Consider the following 25,632-nt stretch of genomic DNA (forward strand, 5'->3'; position numbering starts at 1 on the left):
ACGATACCACAGTTCATAAAGAGTAGTGACTGGCGCATTGTGACGACCCAGTTCCTCGGCCACCATTGACCAGACGTATTCAGCTGGTGAAAGATGTAGAGAATGTGCTGGCCAGGGCAGCAGTCGAACATTTTGTGTATCCAGAAACGCCCGTACAGGACCTGCAACATGTGGTCGTGCATTATCCTGCTGGAATGTAGAAATCGCAGGGATCGAATGAAGGGTAGAGCCACTGGTCGTAACACATCTGAAATGTAACGTCCACTGTTCAAAGTGCCGTCAGTGCGAACAAGAGGTGACCGAGACGTGTAACCAGTGGCACCCCATACCATCACGCCGGGTGATACGCCAATATACCGATGACGAATACATGCTTCCACTTTGCGTTCACCGCGATGTCGCCAAACACGGATGCGACCATCGTGATGCTGTAAACAGAACCTGGATTCATCGGAAAAAATGACGTTTTGCCATTCGTGCACCCAGGTTCGTCGTTGAGTACACAATCGCAGGTGCTCCTGCCTGTGATGCAGCGTCAAGGGTAACGTCCCCATCTGTTGACTCAGGGATCGAGACGTGGCTGCACGATCCGTTACAGCCATGCGGATAAGATGCCTGTCATCTCGACTGCTAGTGATACGAGGCCGTTGGGATCCAGCACGGCGTTCCGTATTACCCTCCTCAACCCACCGATTCCATATTCGGCTAACCGTCATTGGACCTCGACCAACGCGAGCAGCAATGTCGCGATACGATAAACCGCAATCGCGATAGGCTACAATCCGACCTTTATCAAAGTCGGAAACGCGATGGTACGCATTTCTCCTCCTTACACGAGGCATCACAACAATGTTTCATCAGGCAACGCCGGTCAACTGCTGTTTCTGTATGAGAAATCGGTTGGAAACTTTCCTCATGTCAGCACGTTGTAGGTGTCGCCACCGGCGCCAACCTTGTGTGAATGCTCTGAAAAGCTAATCATTTGCATATCACAGCATCTTCTTCCTGTCGGTTAAATTTCGCATCTGTAGCACGTCATCTTCGTGGTGTAGCAATTGTAATGGCCAGTAGTGTATAATGAGACACAGTGAGTTTGGTTGATTCCCTGAGTCAGAAAAAAATAAAATTTGTACGCAGCATATATGCTACACATGGACTCAAGAGGATACAAATAGGCAACAAGACCATAATTATCCCGGCTGATAGAGAAAGAAGCCCTTTACACAGCAAAGGAGGCACCCACCATACGAGATCCAAAATTTTCCCACGATGGAATTCACTCAGCTACAGCATAACGCTCTCACAACTACACAGAAATAGTTATGACCACGGCCGACACTTGCAACATAGTGATGGGATTGCACAGGCATAGCACAGGTGTGGGGTGCTAACCTGAGGTCAGTCCATCTTTTGCCTTTAGCAGAGAATAACCTACCCAAGGTTGAGTGACATTGTGATTAAAAGGAGTTACACTGCATCTGGATCATCTGCACTGATATTAAACCATGCACCTAGTAATTTTCGAGTTTGAGTCAGACTTCACAATTACTTCAAGAAGATTAACAGCAACAAAGCATTCTGGCTCACTTCCTTTTGCTTTGAAAGGTATGCTTAAACAAGCTACAGATATTACATATTCCCGTTCATAGATAGTCATGACATCCATTAATCATCTTTTTTCCCAGTTAATGCAAAAATACGGCTTCCCGAAACAATAAACATATGATCTACTGGTCTACAATATCTTATCAAAACAAAGTAGTTGTGTAACTTAACCGCCTGTCTGCTTCTGTCTATCAGAGTGAATCATCCTAAAACTGTCTATCAAATCTTCTCAAAAATGATTACCAAACAAACTGATTCCTTACTCAAACTCGGGTACTGTGCAAAACTCTGACCAAACTAAATTATCCTAGGACTTAATATTATCTGCTCAACATTATCTACAAATTGAAGCTACCTTTTTCTATAAAACTGCTATGAACGTAACCTGACTTCCAAAAAAATGCATAAGTCAACTTACAAAGGAATTCCTGGCCCCAAATTGTATTTTCGCCTATCTCGTTTCTTGAAAAACATTTATGCAGATTTTTTAAAACTGCGTACAGGGTACAATACCAAAGCAACAACAAAACCTACGACTAAAACCTCCGTACCACAAAGTGCAATGTGCGCACGCACATAATAAACTGAATGAAGGGTGGGAATTTTAAGTGGCAAGAAATGAGCCCTGACAAAATTAAAATAAATCTGTATCTAAAGGTACCGCTTTAAAAATCAACTGAGTGTTCACAATAGTATTTACACAACGTAACTTTAAGAAGTAAATAACTACTGAAAAAGCTGCTGCCCCTCTACAGGAACCACACGTTTGTCTGACCTCTCAACAGATACCCCACCGTTGTGGTTGCACCTACGGCACGGCTATCTGTATCGATGAGATACGCAAGCCTTCCTACCAACGGCAGGATCCATGGTTCATGGGGGCAAAAAGGAGGGGAGGGGGTGGATGTAAGACGCAGAATTTACAAAGTGACCAAAGCAATATGCAAACCCCCTATTGTGGAAATGTATCATTGCAATTTTTTTAATGCATCGGTCACACCAAGCAAATAATTATTCTACTGGACAATTTTTACATTATAATGACATACAACGTTCTTATACGTAACACTTTTGATGTAGTTTTTTTTCAGATTTGTCTCTACCAGCTGTAGAAATATAAGACTTTATAGGCTTCCTCCTACTTTTGTTGACACTCTGCTGCCAATTCGTTGGATATGTTTTCTTGCCTATGTTTTCATGCTTTTACTTAACGATACAATATCCTTTGGAGTGAAACTTACGTCAGCCACGTCCGCTATTTTGACTGATATACAACCTTTTTCCAGGATGGTCAACTTCCCAACCCCAAATAATTCTACTTGTAAACAGAAATAAAGAGATCTGATGCTATTGTATCATATCTCATGTGATGTACCACTTTATTCCAGTGAAAACTCAACCTTGCCAGAAATGTGATATACAGCCTCCTTTGAGAGAGATCATCAAATACAACTAGCATCTATATTTTAGGGTTGGGATGGCGCTGACTGTGGAACGCCTGGAGCAGTTTCAGTCAAATTTGCTGTTTAGGTAACTTGTATTGAGGGACTAGGGTAGTCAAAGCACTCTTATAGACAGGGATAGGGAAGGTGTTGATACATAAACATAACTCCCCATCCTGTAAGACGGCTTTGATAGTACACTGGGGTTCCCGGGTTCGATTCCCGGCGGGGTCAGGGATTTTCTCTGCCTCGTGATGACTGGGTGTTGTGTACTGTCCTTAGGTTAGTTAGGTTTAAGTAGTTCTAAGTTCTAGGGGACTGATGACCATAGATGTTAAGTCCCATAGTACTCAGAGCCAGAGCCATAGTACACTTATAAACACTAAAATTCAAGCAAATTTTGCCCATACCTGATATTTAGTTTAGAAAAAAAAAATCTGTTGGATAGGAGAGGGAAAGGGATGACATAAAAGCAAAATTCTGCAACAAATAAAAAAATATGGACCAAATCTTGGAGACAACGAAATGTGTACGTGGGATTGGGATAGTAGTGCGCAATCTGTAGTTTTACGTTTTGGTTAGTCCATTTACGATGATCCATACGCCATGTAACACCTAGGAGTTTTAGTTGGCTTCGAGAGGGAGTGATATGTAAACATGACTGATATTAGTGTCATTTGCAGATTGATTGACGACATTTTACGAGGAAAATAATACAGATCACTTTTTTGTTTAACTGCAATAACTGGCTTCGGACGGATTAAACTGTTTTCGTATCCAAAACTAAATTCAGGAGCACGGTTGCTGACACCGGCATCAGCTGGTGGGCACTATTATAAAACAGTCGGTGAGAGGAGATCACGATCTGTCATCAGAGCGTTGCGGCCCGTAGCGGTTTCCTTCGAAATGAGGTACTCGTGGCACTGTCGCACTTGTCTCACGCCCAGAGTTTCCCACATGTAAATCCGCGCTCACACTCAACGTGCCGCGCTCGGCTCCGAGAAAATGTTCGGCGCGGCGCGGGACGGCGCGTTCAGGTGTGTACTAAGACTGTCGATATTTTTAAAAATATGGGGAATCCGATATATCTACATTTAAAAACATATTTTTATCAGCACGCGATGTATCGAAAAAAGTATCGATATACAGGCTTAGAGGAAACGACGTACTTACCTATAATAATGTCGGCTGCCGATTGTAAACATACTGCCGGTTTTAGAGCTATATATTTAAGTGTGGTTTTATTATCAGATACTCTGTAAATCAACAAGCTAGCAGACTGCCTATCCTCCTTAGAGTAAGAATTGACAGGAAAACGATACACATTCACGCGTGATAACCACTTTGCTAACAATGAGAACTGCGTGTAAGCTGCACAGTAAAAGGTGTCTGACGGGTCCATCGTTCAGTTTCGTCACATATCGAATTTGTCCGGAACACTTCATGTCGACGTCAATGGTTTGTCGTTTCTGCAAACACCAGCGACCTAGCGGCTCTAGTGTCAAAAGCTGAGCGTTGCAGTTTCTGTTGGTAGCACGGAGCGCCGATTACGTCAGCATTTCCCCTCACACTTCTCTGCACCTGGCAACGTCCGATCTTGTCATTTAGATGTTTATAAATGGTGGGCTCCATGTGGTTCCCAAGTCGTGCAGCGACCGTAAACCATAAAATTACCAAATATGCAGCAACCAGTCGCAAAATCATGTTTTATTTATTCACGTTTGTAAATCGATTTCAACTGATTAACAGCCATCATCGGTGCTTTCAACTAATATGGGCACTCAGGGCACATATTAGTTGAAAGCACTGATGATGGCTGTTAATCAGTTGAAACCGATTTGCAAAAGTGAATTTAAAAAAAAACATGATTTTGCGGCTGGTTGCTGCATACTTGGTAATTTTAAATTTAGATGTTTGTTCATCATTTTCAGCATCTGTTTTGGAAGAATGTCGATGGAAGGAATAGAACACTAGTTGTGTTAAACATTGTTTATTAACGCAATTGCTGCGCTCTTTCTTCACATCAGAAATCCTGTTACTCCATTCACACCGCCACCCTCCAGTGCAAACGGAGTTCTCCTTTTGTGCCACGTACACCTGCTACACACAGTCAAAGATAAAGATTGTACTTGATGAAAGCTGAAAACGTAGTAAGAATCTTTCACACAGTGATAGTAAAATTATATCCTAACTTCAGTATCAAAAGAACAGCCACAAATATTTTCCAAAAATTGTGAAAAAAATAATACAAAATAGAAATATCGGCCCTCGGTATTGCCCTTTCTATATCGATGTATCAATTTATGTCAGTGGTAGAGATACCGCTGAAAAAAATCGGTATATTTCGGAAATATGTCGATATATATATATATATATTTTGTTGTATATATATATATATATATATATATATATATATATATATATATACATATATATATATACAACAAAAAAGTTTGCATCACTTCGGTTCCGAGAGTTCAGGAACCTGTACAGAAAATTGGAATAAAGATCAATATAAACATTATTTCCGCCCTCTTTATTGCTCATTAAAACCACGCACTGCATGTTGTACCACACCATACAGCGAGACCTTCAGAGATGGTGGTCCAGATTGTAAGGTTGCGGGGGTTTATCTTTTTTTTTTCATGCTTATTCTTGGATTAAGTTAAACTGTGTGAGGTGAAATGACAAGTTAAATGTAGCAATAATTCTCACCATATTACAGCTTTTCACACAGTTTTCAACTCGCCAGCATAAAAACAGTGCAATGGATAACGCATCTTGCCAACATCAAAAAGTGAAATAAGTTTACACACAACAACGTTAAATATTAACTCTCCGAAAGAAAATTAATCTTAAGCGCAATATTATGAAAGTTTATTGGAAATGTCTTTACATTAATCCTACGCAAAATAATATGAAAGTATAATTGGACGTTTCTTTATAAAATTGCTCCTACACATACGTTATGATGTTGGTCAGTACTAGGTAAATCGTCCGATTCCGGTTCAAAGTTCGGTATTTAGGATGACAATCAAGTCTACGGTGGATGGTTAGCCAAGTGAGACATTTGAGAGCAACATTACCCAAGGCCATTCGACTTTACGGTGGACACAAGCTGGTAAACCAATAAAGTTTACGCCTCTGTACGCGGTATTTACCTTAAGCTGCGACATGCTGCTGTCTGCACAGCCGCTCTCTCCCACTGAAATTCCTACAAAACTACCCTGGCCTTTGCTGAACTTTCCAGCAGAAACTTTCCCTATGTTTCTCGTTATGCGAGAAAACATGTACTCAGCCCTAGTCTTATTACGTGGCGATATACACGCACATGGATGGAGCAGCGTGCATATTATAGCGCCCTCTCAGTTCTCGCAAGAACAATTAATTAATTTAGCTGGTTCGTTTCTACACAGTGGGAGCTAAATGTTGCTGGAGCTGGAGTGCAGCCGCAGTAAACGCAGTGTCCACACCAATTTCTTCTCTGCATCGTACGGAGTGTTAAGTGCTCCGGTCTGCACTTGATGCCAGTTCAGAGAAGAGCCTTCACCAAAATTTCTCTCTTGTCCTCTCTGGCAGAACTGCCTCCCCCCACTTGGGTTCCTTTTCACGTCACGGCTTTTTCCGACCAATAGGAACGTTCCTCTTATTTTGTAGAAACACCCTCTACCAATCGCAACGTCCCTTCTATCAAACTGCGTAGAAACTTCAGTAGTTTTCTCCTTCCTAGTGAGTTTCCACCAATCGGACGTTTTGCTCCAGTTCTAGATGCCTAAAGTACATTGACCTTTCCGTTTGTCACACTCGCTGGACGAAAATGTGTCAGTTGTTTTTATTCGAATCCCGTTGGAATTTCGAAATGCAGTTTTCTAAAGCTTCTTCTCTGCTCTTGTACCGACGCCCTCGCTACAGGCAGCCCTCCAGCTTGAATCACCTGGCCCGGGGTCACTGTCCTCTTTCCTGTAACCCCCTTACGTAGTCGCCGGCGTAACTCCCGCAGCGTGGTTTCGCTACGCCGCTGTGGAGCTGGCTTTTAAAAACTAAAAGTGACTCGACTTGCGTTCCCTGTTCTACCTTCCGCTCAAAGACATGCACTGTACAGGAAAGGTGTGTTAATTACCGTCGATTGACTGCCATCCCTTTTTGCATTAATATTGATAGGCAAATGTTCTCATAACTGTCGATTTACGTTAAGTGTCATCTTCACCTTCTTATTGCGATTTGTAAAGGTCTCATTTATTCTGTCACCTTACAAGATTTCTGAGCACACCAGTACCTCCAATATGAAGCAGCACGTCCTCTTGCATTGATGAATACCTGTATCATCGTGGCATTCTATCCACAAGTTCATAAAGGCACTGTTGTTCCAGTTTGTCGCACTCCTCAACGGCGATTCAGCGTAGATCCCTCAGAGTGGTTGGTGGCACACGTCGTCCACAAACAGCCCTTTTTAATCTATCCCAGGCATGTTTGATAGGGTTCATGTCTGGAGAACATGCTGGCCACTCTAGTCGAGCGATGTCGTTATCCTGGAGGAAATCATTCACAAGATGTGCACGATGGGGGCGCGAATTGTCGTCCATGAAGACGAATGCGTCGCCAATTTGCTGCCGATATGGTTGCACTATCGGTCAGAGGATGGCATTCACGTATCGTACAGCCGTTACGGCGCCTTCCGTGACCACCAGCAGCGTACGTCAGCCCCACATAATGCCACCCCAAAACTGCAGGGAACCTCCACCTTGCTGTACTCGCTGGACAGTGTGTCTATAGCGTTCAGTCTGATCAGATTGCCTCCAAACACGTCTCCGACGATTGTCTACTTGAAGGCTTATACGACACTCATCGGTCAAGAGAACGTGATGCCAATTCAGAGCAGTTCATTCAGGATGTTATTGGGCCCATCGGTACTGCGCTGCATAGTGTCGTGGTTGGAAAGATGGACCTCGCCATGGACGTCGGCAGTGAAGTTGCGCACAGTCTGAGTCGTAACACGACGTCCTGTGGATGCACGAAAAGCATTATTCAAGATGGTGGCGTGCTGTTAGGGCTCCTCCGAGGCATAATCCGTAGGTAGACGTCTTCCACTGCAGTAGTAGCCCTTGTGCGGCCTGAGCGAGGCATGTCATCGACAGTCCCTGTCTCTCTGTATCTCCTCCATGTCCGAAAACCATCGCTTTATTTCACTCCGAAACCCCTGGACACTTCCCTTGTTGAGAACCCTTTCTGGCACAAAGTAACAATGCGGATGCGATCGAACCGCGGTATTGACCATCTAGGAATGGTTGAGCTACAGACAACACGAACTGTGTACCCCCTTCCTGGTGGAATGACTGGAACTGATCGTCTGCCGGTCTAATAGGTGTTGCTCATGCATAGTTATTTTAGTTATTTACATCCTTGGGCGGGTTTAGTGACATCTCTGAACAGTGAAAGGGACTGTGATCAATATCCACAGTCAAACGTCTATTTTCAGGTGTTCTGGGAACCGGGGTATTGCAAAACTTTTTTTGATGTGTATATGTATCGACAGTTCATCAACAGCCCTAGTGTGGACGGCAAACCGCTTCACTCTTCACAGCAACCAATAAGTTCGGCGCTGCGTCAGTATTTCAAAAGAAACGGTTCGTTCGTGCGCGTTCTGTTTGGACGACTTTCTCGCTACCCAGCCATAACGAGACGGCAGTGTACCAACAGGGGGTGTGTAAGTTAGTTCACATGCTGTCTCAAAGCGAGATGTGAGTGGGATGGTCGGAAAATAGCAAACTTGAACAGATCTGTATCAACAACAACCGGAAATATATTACCAGGTAAAAGTATTTAAAAGACCATAATACTGACTGCACTCCTGAGTGCAATCCTGCTCAATACAATTTTGAACCACTGGCCACCAATCATTTCTGTCTCCTTTATCTCTGTTCAAAAATGGTTCAAATGGCTCTGAGCACTATGGGACTTAACGTCTACGGTCATCAATCCCCTAGAACTTAGAACTACTTAAACCTAACTAACCTAAGGACATCACACAACACCCAGTCATCACGAGGCAGAGAAAATCCCTGACCCCGCCGGGAATCGAACCCGGGAACCCCTTTATCTCTGTATTCCCCATAACAAGTAGCTCAGTCGTCCTTTCATGGACTACATGTGCTTCCCTACCAGTATTACGGCTCTTTGCAGGAATTTGTTAATAATTTTACCTCCTGTATAGTTATGGTACTATATGAAACTTGGAATGAAGAATATAGATTTTTCAGTGGATCATTACGAGCGCTACAGCCTTCAGGAACAATCATTGACATTGTTTACACGGCAACTACGAAGAATTACAACAAATTTGTAGGCGAATCCAAAGAAAGAAAAAAAATGTATTGTTATCAACAACCTCTCTTTCGAACATCTGCATATATATATATATATATATATAATCAGTGTCTTTTATTATTGGTTCAATCAAACTGACCAAGTGTTACAAGTCTTTCGATGGCTTACGATAAAAATGCTCGAACACTCCTTTTTTGTTGGAAGTGGGGTGGGGGGAGGGAAGTATCCGATTCTGGCCGTTTTGATGAGGCCTGCTAGGAAAATGCTGACCTGTGCCAAACAACCCGTTCTCCTCTTCATCTCAGAGTAACACAGGCACCCAACGCCCTTAAGTATTTGGTATGTGGATGTATTCAAATCTCGAATACAAAATTATACTGCCTATGTTGTGAAGAAGAACTATCCAGTGTTGTTTCGGACACTGCATCTTACTTCTTCACAACAATTTTTGCTTTGGGTCTCACACAACTGAGCGATATTTTAGGATGGCCAGCCAACATCCTTGCCGCTGTGGTAACACCGGTTCCCGTCAGATCACCCAAGTTAAGCATACATCAAATGAATTCGCAATTGCGAATAAGGACTACCATCAGCTATAGACTGAAATGACAACAATGGAAATTTGTGCTGAACCAGGATGGTTCAAATGGCTCTGAGCACTATGGGAGTTAACTGCTGCGGTCATCAGTCCCCTAGAACTTAGAACTACTTAAACCTAACCTAAGGACATCACACACACCCATGCCCGAGGCAGGATTCGAACCTGCGACCGTAGCGGTCACGCGGTTCCAGACTGAAGCGCCTAGAACCGCACGGTCACACCGGCCGGCTGCTTTACCAGGACTCGGACGCGGATTTCTCGCTCATCGGGAGCGGTCGCCTGACCATTATTTTTTAGTTTCTTATTTTTACGACTCTTCACGTTGTTCGGTATTGTTCGTTGCGTTTGGTCTGGGTGGATGTCACTGGACAACCGTTCAAATTGATCGTTGTTTCCTTTGCTTAGGTTTTTAATACAGAGGACAACCAGCACCTCTGACCGAACACGCTGAGGTATGAGGTGTCGTGAGGGCATTTGGCTATCCGTGCACGACTCACGACCAGACCCAAACTTCCATTTGCCGTCAACCATGCGTCTGTACTCGTACATCCACACATTCCCGCACAGGTCAGACGTTGTACTTGAAAGTCGCATGCCCGGTATCGGCAGATATACAGGGTGGTCTATTGATCGTGACCGGGCCAAATGTCTCACGAAATAAGCGTGAAACGAAAAAACTACAAAGAACGAAACATGTCTAGCTTGAAGGGGGAAACCAGATGGCGCTATGGTTGCCCCGCTAGATGGCGCTGCCATAGGTCAAACGGATGTCAACTGCGTTTTTTTAAACAGGAACCCCCACTTTTTATTACACATTCGTGTAGTACGTAAAGAAATATGAATGTTTTAGTTGGACCACTTTTTTCGCTTTGTGATGGATGGCGCTGTAATAGTTGGTTGGTTGGTTGGTTGGTTGGTTGTTTTGGGGAAGCAGACCAGACAGCGAGGTCATCGGTCTCATCGGATTAGGGAAGGATGGCGAAGGAAGTCGGCCGTGCCCTTTCAGAGGAACCATCCCAGCATTTACCTGGAGTGATTTAGGGAAATCACGGAAAACCTAAATCAGGATGGCCGGACGCGGGATTGAACCGTCGTCCTCCCGAATGCGAGTCCAGTGTCTAACCACTGCGCCACCTCGCTCGGTGTGTAATAGTTATAGACATATGGCTCACAATTTTAGACGAACAGTTGGTAACAGGTAGGTTTTTTAAATTAAAATACAGAACGTAGGTACGTTTGAACATTTTATTTCGGTTGTTCCAATGTGATACATGTACCTTTGTGAACTTATCATTTCTGAGAACGCATGCTGTGACAGCGTGATTACCTGTAAATACCACATTAAAGCAATAAATGCTCAAAATGATTTCCGTCAACCTCAATGCGTTTGGCAACACGTGTAACGACATTCCTCTCAACAGCGAGTACCTCGCACATGCATTGACAATGCGCTGACGCATGTTGTCAGGCGTTGTCGGTGGATCACGATGGCAAATATCCTTCAACTTTCCCCACAAAAAGGAATCCGGGGACGTCAGATCCTGTGAACGTGCGTTCCATGGTATGGTGCTTCGACGACCAATCCACCCGTCATGAAATATGCTATTCAATACCGCTTCAACCGCACGTGAGTTATGTGCCGGACATCCATCATGTTGGAAGTACTTCGCCATTCTGTCATGCAGTAACATCGGTAGAACATTACGTAGGAAATGAGCATACATTGCACCATTTACATTGCCATTGATAAAATGGGGGCCAATTATCGTTTCTCCCATAATGCCGCACCACACATCAACCTGCCAAGGTTGCTGATGTTCCACTTGTCCCAGCCATCGTGGATTTTCCGTTTCCCAATAGTGCACATTATGCCGGTTTACGTTACCGCTGTTGGTGAATGACGCTACGTTGCTAAATAGAACGCGTGCAAAAAATATGTCATCGTCCCGTAATTTCTCTTGTGCCCAGTGGCAGAACTGTACACGATGTTCAAAGTCGTCGCCATGCAATACCTGGTGTATAGAAGAATGGTACGGGTGCAATCGATGTTGATGTAGCATTCTCAACACCGACGTTTTTGAGATTCCCGATTCTCTCGCAGTTTGTAAAAAAAAAAAAAAAAAAAAAAAAGGTTCAAATGGCTCTGAGCGCTATGGGACTCAATATCTGAGGTCATCAGAACTACTTAAACCTAACTAACCTAAGGACATTACAGACATCCATGCCCGATGCAGGTTTCGAACCTGCGACCGTAGTAGTCACGCGGTCTCGGACTGAAGTGCCTAGAACCGCACGACCACCGCGGCCAACCGCAGTTTGTCTGCTACTGACGCACGGATTAGCCGCGACAGCAGCTAAAACACCTACTTGGGCATCATCATTTGTTGCAGGTCGTGGTTGACGTTTCACATGTGGCTGAACACTTCCTGTTTCCTCAAATAACATAACTATCAGGCGAACGGTCCGGACACTAGGATGATGTCGTCCAATATACCGAGCAGCATACATAGCACAAGCCCGTTGGGCATTTTGATCGCAATAGTCACACATCAACACGATATTGACCTTTTCCGCGATTGGTAAACGGTCCATTTTAACACGGATAATGTATCATGAAGCAAATACCGTCCGCACTGGCGGAGTGTTACGTGATACCACGTACTTATACGTTTGTGACTATTACAGTGCTATCTATCAAAAAGCGAAAAAAGTGGTCCAACTGAAACATTCATATTTCTTTACGTACTACACGAATTTGTAACAAAAATGGCGGTTCCTATTTTAAGAAACACAGTTGATATCCGTTTGACCTATGGCAGCACCATCTAGTGGGCCAACCATAGCGCCATCTGGTTTCCCCCTTCAAGCTAGACAAGTTTCGTTCTTTGTAGTTTTTTCGCTTGATGCTTATTACGTGAGATATTTGGCCCGGTGCGATCAATGGACCACCCTGTATACGATGTTGCTGCGCCTGGGTTATTCTGGTTACGATGCATGTCCAAAGGAACTTTTTATCGTAACCAGAATAACACAGGCACTGCAATATCGAATCGAAGTTAAGCGCCGTCGGGCTGGGCTAACACTTGGATGGGTGCCCGTCCGGTCCGCCGAGCGCTGTTGGCAAGCGGGGAGCACTCAGCCCAATTGAGGAGCTGCTTGAATGGGAAGTAGCGGCATCGGTCACGAAAACTGACAACGGCCGGGAGAGCGGTGCGCTGACTACATGCCCCTCAATATCTGCAGCCAATGACGCCCGTGGGATTGAGGATGACACGGCGGCCGGTCGGTGCCATTGGGCCTCCATATCCTGTTAAGACTGAGTTTAGTTTCAGGATGGCCGCGCGACTGATTTGTAAGCAATATCATTCGTAGACTGATTGCATTTCGTACCGTTATAGCAATAACACGAAATCTGTCACCTACTTCATCTATGACACAGCCTACTTAATCCTTCAATTTCATATTCCTAAAAAGTGTTACACTCAGTTATTTGTACGAGTTGACCGATGACATCTGAGACACGATGATACTGCACTCATAGGCTATCACGTATATTTCTCTTTGTGAGGTGCACAATTTTACATTTTTGAACATTTAAAGCAAGTTGACAGACCTTGTACCACATTGAAATGTCATCATGATCTGATTGATCTCATTTATGCAGCTTTTACAGACAGTTGGGCGACGAGATGTTTATGAATGGTAATTGAACGGAATACCAAGACTGTCTATGCTTGGATACGATATTAAGGAATCCTCCAAATAAGTTTTTCAATGTTATTAATTTTAAGTTCACGATAGCGTAATCGACACTAATTATCTAAAAGAGATTGTATTCATCAAGTAGCTTACGGCGATCGGGCAGTGGAGTTATCTAAGAAGAACTGCCAAACGAGAACTGGAAACTGCAGCCCTAGTAAATTCTATTGTAGATCATGTAGCTGACTGGTGAGTTGGCGAGTCTCCGTTTATGCTTAGTAAGAATCTGCGACATACCGAACGTGCCGCGGACAGAAAGTTTGGGATGTGCTGTCTAGACAATTCCATATTGTGTGAAAGAATTAGCCGACTTGGTGCAGTGGTTAAGACGCAGGTCTCGCACTCAGGAAGAGCGTATTTTAGACCTTTGTTCGCCCATACACGTTTAGATTTTCGGTGGTTTCCGAAAACAGATAAGGGTAAATGCCATGATCGTTCCTTTAGGAAGGACGGTACCAAAGTCCTTCCGTATCTTTTCTCACAGCTTTCTTTAGCTCCGCCTGAAAATGCAATAGCGCAATGTCGCCTAATGAACAAAATACGACGAGCGTCTGGAATACCAGACTACCTGTGTGGTCGAACAGAAAGGATTCTAGCAAACAGAACACAGAACGTCGTTATGAACAGAGAGGTCTTCAGACGTAAAAGTAAGTTCGGGCAGTGTTGTAGGACAGGGGAATGTTATAGGATCATTACTTTACACAATACATATAAATGACCTAGCAGATAAAGTCAGAAATTCCTTGAGGTAATTAAATCGATACCCTACCTGTAAACAGGCGTTGATACACATCATTGGGGAGTGGTGAAAAATGTGTGCTCCGACCGGTACTCGAACCCGGGACCCCCTGCTTACATGGCAGACGCTTTATTCATCTCTCTATCTCTTTTTTTTTTTTTTTTTTGATCTCATTTCGTTGTATATTGTTCGTTGAATTTGTTCGCGGCGGACGTCCGATGACGGGCGATCAGGTTGTTCGTTGATCCATTCACTCAGTTTTTTACTACAGAGGGTAGCTAAACCCTCTGACCGAACACACTTCTCTGTATACAAAAGCATTATCCACGGAAATCCTCAAGGAATTATATATGAAGGTAGTATCTGTTCCCGAAAGAACATATACCACTGATGACCATGCAGCTTCTCTAGAATGAAATGATAGTTAAATCGACACCCTAACTGCAAACAGGCGTTGATATACATCACTGGGGATATGTTGAAAGTGTGTGCCCCAACCGGAACTCGAACCCAGGATCTCCTGCTTAGATGGCAGCGCTTTATCCACCTGAGCTACCGAGGGCACAGAGGATAGTGCACCTGCAGGGACTTATCTCTTGCACGCTCCCCGTGAGACCCACATTCCGAACATGTCCACACCACTACATTCGTAGTGCGCCTAATAGATGTTTGCCCATCACACTCATTACTCGTGGCAGATTAATCTACCAAGTCCCGTACGAGTTGGGGCATAGCGCTAGATTACTCCCCCACGAGTAATGAGTGTGATGGGCAAACATCTATTAGGCGTACTACGAATGTAGTGGTGTGGACATGTTGGGATTGTGGGTCTCACGGGGAGCGTGGAGGGTGATAAGTCCCTGCAGGTGCATTATCCTCTGTGCCCTCGGTAGCTCAGGTGGATAAAGCGTCTACCATCTAAGCAGGAGATCCTGGGTTCGAGTTCCGGTTGGGGCACACATTTTCAACATATCCCCAGTGATGTTTATCAACGCCTGTTTGCAGCTAGGGTGTCGATTTAACTATCATTTAATTCTAGAGAAGCTGCATGGTCATCAGCGGTATATGTTCTTTCGGGAACAGATACTACCTTCATATATAATTCCTTGAGGCTTTCCGTTGATAATGATTTTGTATACAGAGAAGTGCTGAAGTTATAAAATTGTAGAGAAATACAGGAAGTCCTGCACAGGTGGAGGGAGTGGCAACTGACTGTTATCGTAAACAAATGTTGTTATTTGATGTTGTCAAATCGGGAGATAGGCGATATGTTATGTTCAAACTGTGTGGATGAAAGTCATAGGCCCAAATCGCTAAAACTCGTTAGTCATGACTAGTTTTAGTTCAGTGACGATCCATCTTCAGATCAATAAAAATTACTACTTAATTCCGTTGGTATCAACAGGCATTAAACATCATCATAATGTACAGACTAAAGTAGGTGGTCACAGTTAACGTTGTACATTATGTAACCACGACGACCTACTTCACTGTGTGTATGACACGAAGAGCGATTCGGCTCAACAGATTATGATAGTGTGTAGTGTCTGGTGGCTGATACACGCGGAATTAAGCGATAATTTTTATTGATCTAACGATGGCTCATCATGGCGTGTAGGCTTTCACGGCCGGCGTCTTCAGTAATTAAAACTTCCGGGCTAAGAGGCCGTGGTCCAATAGTAGAAATACTTCTCCCTGACGTTTCGTTGCCAGAAACTAAAACGTTTCTTCCAGCAGCTTTTTTCACCTTTTGCTCATTGACATGCAGGATTTGGGTCCGGTGTGTTAATACTGTTGAATCGAGTGTCATCCCTTTTGGCATTGGCTTGGTTCAAATGGCTCTGAGCACTATGCGACTTAACTTCTGAGGTCATCAGTCGCCTGGAACTTAGAACTAATTAAACCTAACTAACCTAAGGACACCACACACGCCCATGCCCGAGGCAGGATTCGAACCTGCGACCGTAGCGGTCGCTCGGCTCCAGACTGTAGCGCCTAGAATCGCACGGCCACTCCGGCCGGCCCTTTTGGCATTACCTACTGTACGTTTTGATAGGCAAATCTGCTCACTACCACCGAAGTATGTCAGGTGTATGTATAAAATCCCATCTAAGGTGCGAAATTAACATTCATTCAATCTGCCACCTTGCAACAGTTTACGTTACTTCACTTTTTTGACAATTTTTTCGTAAAGAGGATGGTCTCTTATATCCCCATTCTCACCATACAGGTGTCAAAGTGCACAGCAGACAACTCTGACTCAAATGTTGGTGCTGTGGTATATGCGGAAACGAATGCTCGTGACAGGTGAAACTTAGTACAGGAACGGAACACCAGGGGCGATGCTGCAGACTCACTTGCCGTGTGTAGTCGATTGCGAGAAGGAAGTCGTTGGTCTAAAGTTCCGTTTACATGACCGACTTTGTTGTCACAGTTGGCTACTCGAGACAAGCGCGTTTACTGCAGCGCCGCTTGCGTGTTATTCCTGTACTACTGACTCTCGTCTGTTTTGAGTGGTCAGTTTCGTTAACATGTAACATGCCAGTACCAATTGCCAGTGTTGTGATATCTGTCTGCTGTGCTGTTTGGCATTTGAATGGTGAAAGTGAGGTTATGAGGGGCTATTACTTTTTACAGAAAAATCGAAATGTAGTAACAAAATGTAGGAACAAACAATCATAATAGATTATATGACCAAAGCAGGATTAATAGTGGAAGTTCTTGGAAGAAGTCGTGTGGTACGTTCTCTGCACTCCTGAGAACTGAAAGAATAGGAAAAGTGTCATCCAAACATTTCAGAACATACGCATTATTTGCTCGACAAACTTGCCAACACAACAGACAATATGCAGAGCGTAGTAAATAGCGCTCCTTTGCTTTGTCCTTTGAATCTTGTTTCCTTTCTGATTGCCAAATAACAACGAAAATAGTTTTTCTCGTCCAGTAACTCTGACGTTTTGACACTTGAAATAATTTTCATCATAACACTTCATCCAGTTGCTTTCTTATTCACGCATATTGTAGGTTTTTTCTGTAAAACGCAAATGACTTCTGCTTCCAGATATTTCGTCTCTCTCTTGTGGAAGAACACCAGTAGGTAGAAAACATATCAGGACCTTGAGTAACTTTTTAATGTGACACAAATCAAAGCACACAATTTAACAAAGATTAAGAAGGCACAAAAGCACATGATCCGTTTCTATAATTGGAGTGAGCTGCACCTGAATAGGCTATGACTTCCAATGTTAGCAGACGCCGCCATAGCCCTTTATCTCTGCGCACGCGCAGCGTGCAGCATACTCGGAAATTTAGAACTCCACACCCAGCACGATCTATAGCTCAGTGATTTCATAGTCACTCTTGAGTGACGCTTGGTTGCTGATTTGCACGAGGGCACGAAGGGCTCACGCACTTCGAGCAGTCGATTTTGACCAGCAAGTCGCTCGTGTAAAACGGGCTTAAGGCCGCTTACACTCAGATGATTTGGTCGCGCGACTTACGCGTGCTGCAGCTTCGCATTCTTCATTTAACACATACTTGCCGTAAGCTCTTACACACTGGCGACTTGGTAGCGTTGCCCGCTGACCACCCGCCGGTCCTCGCGCGTTGTCGCGGCGATTCAGTGATGTTTGACGCTATCACACGTCGCGATCTAGCAACGCGGATGCAGAGGGCGGGGTAAACATTTGCTGCCTAACGTGGTTCGTCTTGCATTTGCCGTCTGTTAGCACTTTGTGATTATTGAATCATATGTATTTTCTGAAACTTACTGGCAGATTAAAACTGTGTGCCCGACCTTTGTGCTTCAGTTTGGAGTTGCAGCGGGTTTCCTTCCGCGCAACACCTGGGTTTGGAGAAGTCTATAATAGCTTCTTACTATTGTTCCTTCTAATGTGTGGTTTGTCCTTGTTAGAAAAAGTCTTTTGATTGGCTATGTTGCTCAGCACTGGAGCCTTGAGATGATTCGTGGATAAGCTTGATTAGTCAAGCCGCAACAAGTCTGGCCACCTGGTGGTGTTTGACCAGTGTGGCCTATGTCCGAGCTCGCGAATCAGTGGATTGCTTGCTTGCTTGGTATTGTCATAGAACTTCCTGGCGGTTTCCTTGAATCGCCTTCGAAGTGGCAGAATGTCGGCGACGACGTGTAATTCCTCCGAACGAAAATCTCGTGGTAGGTGGAGTGCCAGCTTCAGAGACCTATTTTGGATCGTCTGCAATCGGCGTAGGTCGGTCTCCGCTGTGTTGCCCCATACAACCGCTGCATATTCCAGCAGGGGGCGGATTGTAGCCTTGTACAGCGTGAGACCTAAGTGGGCAGGAAGCGTTGATGTCGGGTTTAGCACAGGGTATAGCAGACGTAGTTTACCCAGTGCTTTCGCCCTCATCTCTTCCATATGTTGGCGCCACGTTAGACGCTTGTCTATCGTGACGCCAAGGTATTTGACACTAGCACTCCACTCTACTGGACGTCCTCGGACTGATAAGCGTGGCAGTCCCGGTGGAATGTGTCGTCTTGAGATAAGGATGGCCTGCGACTTTTCAGCATTGTAGGAGAGTCGGTGCCCGACCGAGACTCGAACTTTCTCGGGCAAGTGCTCAGCCAACTGAGCTACCCAAGCATGACTCACAACCCGTTCTCATAACTTCAATTCTGCCAGTACCTCGTCTCCTACCTTCCAAACTTCACAGAAGCTCTCCTGCGAACCATGCAGAACTAGTACTCCTGGAAGAAAGGATATTGTGAAGACTTGGCTTAGCCACAACCTGGGGGATGTTTCCAGAATGAGATTTTCACTCTGCAGCGGAGTGTGCGCTGATATGAAACTTCCTGGCAGATTAAAACTGTGTGCCCGACCGAGACTCGAACTCGGGACCTTTGCCTTTCGCGGGGAAGTGCTCTAACAAATGAGCTACCAAAACACGACTCAGGACCCGTCCTCACAGTTTCAATTCTGCCAGTACCTCGTCTTGTACCTTCAAAACTTCACAGAAGCTCTCCTGCAAACATGTATTTTCTGCTTCGTTTCAAAGAATTTTGTACTCTTTTCTGCTACAAAAAATTTCTTTCGAAGTGCAGCATTACGGAAGTAGATCGCCGTCCTGTAATTTGGGATTCAGAGAATTACACTAAGCGCCAAAGAAATTGATACAGGCATGCGTGTTCAAATACAGAGGTATGTACATAGGCAGAAAGTGGCGCTGCTGTATGAATCCATGCACCCTAGTTATCATCAAGGGACTTATCAAGCTGGTGGAGGATCTGTAATGGTGTGGGGCTTGTGCAGCTGGAATGGCATGGGACCCCTGATATGTCTGGATACGACTCTGACAGGTGACGTGTATGTAAGCATCCTGTCTGATCACCTGCATCCATTCGCGTCCAATGTGCATTCCGACGGACTTGTGGAGTTCCAGTAGGACAATGCGACACCCCACACGTCTAGAATTTCTACAGAATGGCTCCAGGAATACTCTTCTAAGTTTAAACACTTCTGCTGGCACCAAATTCCCCAGACATAAACATTACTGAGCATATCAGGGATGCCTTGCAACGTATTGTTCAGAAGAGATCACTATCCCTTCGTATGCATACGGATTTATGGACAGTCCTGCAGGATTCACGGTGTCAGTTCCCTTCAGAATTACTTCAGACATTAGTAGAGTCCATGCCACGTCGTGTTGCGGCACTTCTGCGTGCTTGCCTACTCGATACAGCAATAAGATCTAAAAACGTAATTCTTGCTAGGAGATATGTAAAAAATTTGATCTTGACTTCGAAAATGTAGCTGTATCGAAGAAAAATGAATGTGGTTTGTATTGTTTTTGTTTATTTCTTATTAGAATATATTGTATATGTTGTTCACTTGTCAAGGAACAGCGCCTTCAATGCTAAAAAAAGGTAATCTGCGATATTGTCGCGTACTCTAGCACCTTAGCGACGAAGTATAGGACTGGTGCTACGTACGTATTCCAAACCGATTGTTTCGTCCAGCTTGAATAAATCTCTTTTGCGAGCAAAATTGTACAGAACGCATCATCCTCTAATTATTACTGCACAGAAATTCTTCTCCTCTTCTTATGGACGATGAAATATTCAACATTTTTGGGATACTATCTCGAAAATGCGCCATATGTAGCGGCGCCCCCTCAATAATTTGTAATTATAGACTTTTCTTTTCTCTGTATCTTTTTTACCATTGTTCGGACGTTGTATGTTGTCTTCAAGAGCATAGACTTCTCCTCCGACAAAGCAGAATGGAAGAGCCTATCCCGCATCGGACAAAGATCGAGGCTTTGGCAAATTTAATTCTTCATGTTTCATTTTTTTTATAAAGGTCATTATTTTTGTAAATTTGTGAGTCTCTATTTTTTTTCATATGAAGCTGCGTCTATGAATGTAAAGTCCCAACGTGAGAAACTGCTAATAACACCACTGAAAAAAAGTGTTAGTAGTTGTGATATAAAGAGCCACTGTGTTCAGGTTTAACGATTCTTACATGCTTCCCGTCAGTTGTTCCAAGGCGTTTCGGAAAATCAATGTCCATTTCAAACTTTTCTGACGTGTTGATCCAGCTTTCTTCCAGCGCAGGTGGCATGCGTATGCTTTATAGGTTATCCCGTATTTCTTGAGAAGTGTCTCGCGTGATTTTGGATATAGTGGAAGTACCACATTTGAAGGAATAACGCAGCTTTGTAGATAAACAGCCTGCAGCAAGGTACCTGAGATATTGTTTTACTGCAGCCACACAGTTACGGAAGAAGTGGAAGAACATTCGTGACTGTTGCGCAAGAGAACGCAACAAGGGGAACTCTGAAAACATGGTTCTCCTGCAGAATCAAACAACAATGTGTATATTTTGATATCCTAATTTCCCTGTCACCTGTAAGTGCCACCAAACCAGCAAAGTTGGAGAAGCAGTTGCTCATGCTAATGAGACAAATGACTGTGATGTTCAGGACGGAACTGCCTCCAATTCTCGTGAGACAAGGCTCACAGAGAAGAACTTGTTTCAGGTACTTGCAGCAAACATCAAGAAAAGTAATTCATCAAAGCCTGAAGCAGATGACACTAACAAGCACTTTCTACTGTCATTATTAGATGATTTGAAATCTGTGCCAAAGCATTTAAAGATGGATGCTAAATATCAAATAATGTCAGTTTTGAGGAAGCCTTGACTACACTTCATTAGAAAAATGTAATTTTTCAGTTCACATCAAACAAATCAGTCTACAAAAATCCACCCGTTACTGTCCTTGCATCCAATTCAAGCCAAAGTACATCAAATCGCGATACCACATATTCAACTACATCATCTGATTTATCAGTGGTCACTGATTTATTGTCTAGGTAGCTTAAATATTAGAGTTGGTTCACTGAATTTTAATTTTATACACTGAAACAAATTACTGTTAAACCTACCTTAAAATACGTTTGTATGTAAAATTAGAATTTTATTTACGTTGTTGTTGTTGTTGTTGTGGTCTTCAGTTAGGAGACTGGTTTGAAGCAGCTCTCCATGCTACACTATCCTGCGCAACCCTCTGACTCAGTCTACGATTTTTACCCCTCGCACTTCCCTCCAACGCTAAATTGGCGATGGTTGATTTGTCAGAATGTGTTGTATTAACCGAGCCCTTCCTCTAGCTTGGTTGCGCCACAAATTTCTTTTCTCCGCAGTTCTATTCAGTACCTCCTCATTAGTTACGTGATCCACCAATCTAATCTTCATCATTCGTTTGTAGCACCACATTTCGAAAGCTTCTATTCTCTTCTTGTCTATTTATCGTCCATGTTTCACTTCCATACGTGGCTACACTCCATACAAATACTTCCTACCATTTAAATCTATACTCGATGTTAATAAATTTCTCTTCTTCAGAAACGCTTTCCTAGCCATTGCCAGTCTACATTTTATATCCTCTCTACTTCGAACAGCATCACTTATTTTGCTCCCCAAATAGCAAAACTCTCTACCGCTTTAAGTGGCCAATTTCCTAATCTAATTCCCTCAGCATCACCTGATTTAATTCGACTACCCTTCCATTATCCTCGTTTTGCTTTTGTTGATGTAGATATAATGTCCTCCTTTCAAGACACTTTCAATTCATCTGCTCTTCCAAGTTCTTTGCTGTCTCTGAGAGAATTATAGTGTCTTTGGCAAACCTCATCTCCCTGGACTTTAAATCCTACTCCAAATTTTTCTTTTGTTTCCTTTACTGTTTGCTCAATATACAGATTGAGTAACATCGGAGATAGGCTACAACCCTGTCTCACTCCCTTCTCAATCACTGCTTCCATTTCGTTAACTACCATCTGGTTTCTGTACAAATTGTAAATAACCCTTCGCTCCCTGTATTTTACCCCTGCCACCTTTAGAACTTGAAAGAGGGCATTCCAGTCATTATTGTCAAAAGCTTTCTCTAAGGCTACAAACGCAACAAACGTAGATTTTGTTTCCTTAACCTTTGTCCTAAGAGAAGTCTTAGGGTCAGTAGTGCCTCGCGTGTTCCTACATTTCTCCGGAGTCAAACTAAGCTTCCACGAGGTCGGATTGCGCCACTTTTTCCATTCTTCTGTAAAGAATCAGTGTTAGGTTTACGTTGAGGTAGTCTACATATACATCTACATGGTTACTCTGCAATTCACGCTTAAGTGCCTGGCAGAGGGTTCATCGAACTATTTTCATACTACTTCTCTAGCATTGCACTCTCGAATGGCGCGTGGGAAAAAGGAACCCCTAAATCTTTCCGTTCGTTATTTGATTTCTCTTATTTTATTATGATGATCACTCCTCCCTACGTTGGGTGGAGTCAACAAAATATTTACGCTTTCGGAAGAAAAACTTGGTGATTGAAATTTCGTAAATAGATTTCGCCGCAAAGAAAACCAACCGCCTTTGTTTCAGTGACTGCCACCCCCAACTCGCGTATCATATCAGTGACACTCTCACTCCTACTGCGCGATAACACGAAACGAGCTGCCCTTCTTTGCACTTTTTCGATGTCCTCCTTCAATCCTACCTGGTAAGGATCCCATACTGCGCAGCAATATTCCAGCAGAGGACGGACAAGTGTAATGTAGGCCGTCTCTTTAGTGGATTTGTCGCACCTTCTAAGTATTCTGCCAACAATGCGCAGTCTTTGTTTCTCCTTCCCCACAATACTATCTATGTGGTCCTTCCAATCTAAGCTGCTCGTGATTGTAATTCCTAGGTATTTAGTAAAATTGACAGTCCTTAGATTTGTGCGATTTATCGTATACCCTAAATTTGTCGGATTTCTTTTAGTACTCATGTGGATGACCGCGCACTTTTCTTAGTTAAGTGCTAATTGCCACTTTTCGAACCATACAGAAATTCTCTCTAGATCATTTTGTAATTGGAATTGATCGTCTGATGATTTTACTGGACTGTAAATTACAGCGTCATCTGCAAAGAATCTAAGGGGCTAGAATGAGATATTCACTCTGCAGCGAAGTGTGCGGTGATATGAAACTTCCCGGCAGATTAAAACTGTATGCCCGACCGAGACTCGAACTCGGGACCTTTGCCTTTCGCGGGCAAGTGCTCTACCATCTGAGCTACCGAAGCACGACTCACGCCCGCTCCTCACAGCTCTACTTCTGCTAGAAGGTAGGACACGAGATACTAGCAGAAGTAGAGTTGTGAGGAGCGGGCGTGAGTCGTGCTTCGGTAGCTCACAATCTGCTTTCGGCGGTGCTACGGCTCGGACGTCTGTTTACGTCCCTGCCGGAGAAGTTCGCGCTCGCGCAGTTGTTTGCCTCTTCGGCGTACTCGTGCGTTTAGACGACTCGATATAGAGTGGCACATGCATACCGAAAGTCGACTCTCAAGATTAGTTTTTGGAATGAATATGCGAGACCGAAAGCCTACGAAATAGAAAGGTTCCTGCGAGACGACGTTAAACTTGACTACAACGAACTTATCGGAATCCACCTTTCCATAGTGAGCAGTGTTGTTTACGTCAAGCTGATTAACGATGCAGTATGTGACAGAATCATCCGAGATACTAAACATGGACTCAAATTTCGTCACTCTGATGGACATGTTGGAGAAGTAACTATTGATCATGCAGGACTGGGATTACGAAACATACGTATTTTCGAACTTCCCTTCGAGGTTCCGTCTGACTTGGTCGTTGACGCCTTACGCCCATATGGAAGAGTGCTTAGCCACGTTGAGGAAAAATGGTCCAACTTCACGACTTACCCCGTTCTCAATGGGGTGCGTCAAATCAGAATAGAACTGACACAACATGTACCCTCATACTTGTTCATCGGCGGATGCAGAGCTATAGTGATATACGATGGACAGCCCAAAACATGCTCAGGCTGCGGGAAAGAGGGCCACGTCCGTTCCGAATGTATGCAGCGGAGGATAGTGCAAGTTCCAAACGGCGAACCCGTACCTCCATCCACGTTAACGCCGCTGCCACTAACGTATGCGGACGCATTTCGAACGGATCCCATCCCGAAAAATGACCAGCTACAGAATCCTGACAGTTTACGGCAACCGACTGCGGCGGAGACCGCCTCCAGTGACGAAACGACGCACACCTCTGCCGCTCCGGCGCCGACGACGCACTTAACCGAGCGGACAGGATCGGCAGGAGAAATGGATATTGATCCTGCTGTTGTGCCGACAGCTGCTTTCGTCCCTGAGCACCGGGAGTCACTTCCGCACTCGGATACGGAGGCGCACACGCGCAAACAACGATCGCCGAAGCGCCACAAGAAACGACGGCTAGCGCCGTCGGATACCTGCTTACTGCAGTCCACGTCAGACGGACTTGGGTGTGACGCCGATACAGTGCATCCGGATGCGCAACGGGAGGTTATACCTCCCACACAGCAGTACGACACGAATCATGCTGCACAGGGGTTGAACACAGACACACCGGACGGAAAGCCGACGGAAGGAGTCCCTCCACCCACCGCAGCAACGCCACCGCCTTCGGTCAGCCCGGCAGGAGAGACACGACGGGAGCTGGACCTCCAGCACAGGAGCTGGGCCGACGAATCCGATACTGACCCCCACACCGACGGCGCACCCGCCATGGCGAGTGCTGCGTCCACCGGATGTTAACCGCGCAGAAGATGCAGACTGACGCACAGACAGCATGTCACCGGGCAGAAGCACAAA

This window comes from Schistocerca americana, chromosome 4 (genome assembly GCF_021461395.2).
Source record: "Schistocerca americana isolate TAMUIC-IGC-003095 chromosome 4, iqSchAmer2.1, whole genome shotgun sequence".
Lineage (NCBI taxonomy): Eukaryota > Metazoa > Arthropoda > Insecta > Orthoptera > Acrididae > Schistocerca > Schistocerca americana.